Source organism: Engraulis encrasicolus, chromosome 21, assembly GCF_034702125.1.
Source record: "Engraulis encrasicolus isolate BLACKSEA-1 chromosome 21, IST_EnEncr_1.0, whole genome shotgun sequence".
Lineage (NCBI taxonomy): Eukaryota > Metazoa > Chordata > Actinopteri > Clupeiformes > Engraulidae > Engraulis > Engraulis encrasicolus.
Genome location: NC_085877.1, coordinates 19,443,624 through 19,446,123, shown reverse-complemented (window position 1 = coordinate 19,446,123; position 2,500 = coordinate 19,443,624). Strand labels below are relative to the sequence as shown.

Here is a 2,500-nt window from a genome sequence, read left to right as displayed (position 1 = left end):
TAACGATTGGAAATATACTGTGTGTGTGTGTGTGTGTGTGTGTGTGTGTGTGTGTGTGTGTGTGTGTGTGTGTGTGTGTGTGTGTGTGTGTGTGTGTGTGTACTGCACCATTCTACCTTCGTGATGCCACTCCTATTGGAGCACACCAAATCCTGGATCCCACATGTTTTGACCCCATTTGCTGGCATAGTTTTTTTGTTCCTGGTAAAAGTAAAAGTGTAAAAACATTTCCTCACACTCATTTTTTTTAGTTTGGGCACAGTTGAGCATTCTTTAGCTATTGTTAGGGTTAATATGAATGGAAGTCATTGGAGCTGTGAGTAGTGTGTGTGAGTAGTGTGTGTGTGTGTGTGTGTGTGTGTGTGTGTGTGTGTGTGTGTGTGTGTGTGTGTGTGTGTGTGTGTGTGTGTGTGTGTGTGTGTGTGTGTGTGTCAGTGTTGCCAGATGTGTCTGACCAAATCCCGCCCAGAAGGTTCTCAAAAACCGCCAAAATGCACTAAATTCCGCACAAAAACAACAAATTACATTGACCTCTATGAGCCCAAGACGGCTGAAAAAAACGACAAATGGCCAATTTTTCCCATTTTTACCCACAGACGCTCATCCCAAGCAGCCCAATTGGGCGGGCACCCGCCCAATCTGGCAACACTGGTGTGTGTGTGTGTGCATGTGTGTGCGCGCGCGTGTGTGCGTGCGTGTGTGTACATGTGTTGGGTGTCTTTGCTTGGCCATTGTTCTGTAGCTACAAAGGGTTATAAATGTCAATAATGGTTGAAATGATTCATGCTCACAACTGCACATGTAGGGTACTGTAGGTCAAGCTGTACAACAGCTTCAACTCAATGTGTTTGTGGGATTTAATTGTCAAAACCACAAGTATCACAGTGTGGATGCTTAATCATGCATATCAAAGTGGTTTAAAAGCATTCAGCAGTAAATTAAGTAAAAGAATAAAAAAAGACAATGGGTAATCCTACGCACCGACAAAAAACACCTTTTCATTCTCCTCCTTTTGAAATGTATTGATACTAAGTCGTTGAAGCCCCCACAACGTTTCCCTATTAGGCTTCAACAAGTGTTACACATCAGCCACGTTTTAGTGCAGACTCATTGAAATGAATTTTAATAGGGTGCCAGATCTTTGTCCATTCACTTATTGAAATGAAAAAAAAGCCTCCCACACATTTCTTTGCGCATCAGTCTTTGTGTGTGTGAAATCAGCACTGATGGCCATCCCCTGAGCCTGACTTACTTTGAAGGCAGGAAACTGAAGAGAGGAATTTGGATGCACCCAGGCGACTGAGACACACAGACTCCACAAAACGCCCTTTTTCACTGCCGGTTTTCTACCCCGTAGGCCTACAGCTCGACACGGCACTGTATTACTTTGATATTAAATCGAAGGCAGAAATCAATATTGTAGCATCAAAATATCATGTCGCTGAAACTATTCATAGCCTACTTCGATAGATCAGTTATCTGTCGGCCTTATGTTGAGTCAACTACAGCCTACGTAAAGTAATGCTAGGTGACAATGCCAAAAAACCATAACTCCCACCATACTCCGGGTAACACGACTTGTAATGGCAACAATAGTAACAGCAGCACCACTCAGTTCAACACGACACGTCACGGCTCAGCCAGGTTGTACGGTATGTGAAAAAAACCCCTAAATAGACCACAAGTGTTTTCTTCCTGTGTGTAAAATTAGACTTTATATTCAATTTGTTTGTATGTCTTCTCTACAGTCTCAGCTTCCTGTGTGCACCGAGCAAAACAGAAATAGTTTTGATGCATTGTATAAGCTAGCTGTCAACCGTCTTGAAAAATAGTTGTTCTGTTTGTCAATGCACAGTGCATGTGTGTGTGTGTGTGTGTGTGTGTGTGTGTGTGTGTGTGTGTGTGTGTGTGTGTGTGTGTGTGTGTGTGTGTGTGTGTGTGTGTGTGTGTGTGTGTGTGTGTGTGTGTTCTTTGAGGTGCCCCTGGTCTGTTGTTAGCACTTAAAGAGAGATGAGGCCTATCCTGTCTCCTCCACCGAGACTTATCAAAGCGACTGAGTGTGTGTGTGTGTGTGTGTGTGTGTGTGTGTGTGTGTGTGTGTGTGTGTGTGTGTGTGTGTGTGTGTGTCCAGCTATATGCATTTGTGGTGGTGGCTGTCCTTCTTACTCTGCTATTGTTCTGGTGACCCTATGGCGGTTTATGCACTGCTTTAAGGTCTTCAGGGGTCAAATCTGTGTGTGTGTGTGTGTGTGTGTGTGTGTGTGTGTGTGTGTGTGTGTGTGTGTGTGTGTGTGTGTGTGTGTGTGTGTGTGTGTGTGTGTGTGTGTGTGTGTGTGTGTGTGTGAGTGCATGCCTCAGTGTGTGTGCATGCATGCATGCATGCGTGCGTGTGTGTGTGTGTGTGTGTGTGTGTGTGTGTGTGTGTGTGTGTGTGTGTGTGTGTGTGTGTGTGTGTGTGTGTGTGTGTGTGTGTCTGTGTGTGTTTGGGGGCTGAGAACGG

At 44.7% G+C, this 2,500-nt stretch overlaps 1 protein-coding gene across 1 annotated transcript in view; it reads left to right on the top strand.

Moving 5' to 3' along the window:
• The window catches only part of tmem88b (transmembrane protein 88 b), a 28,599-nt gene that overhangs the window by 682 nt on the left and 25,417 nt on the right, over positions 1-2,500 (top strand). The window lies entirely within an intron of this gene.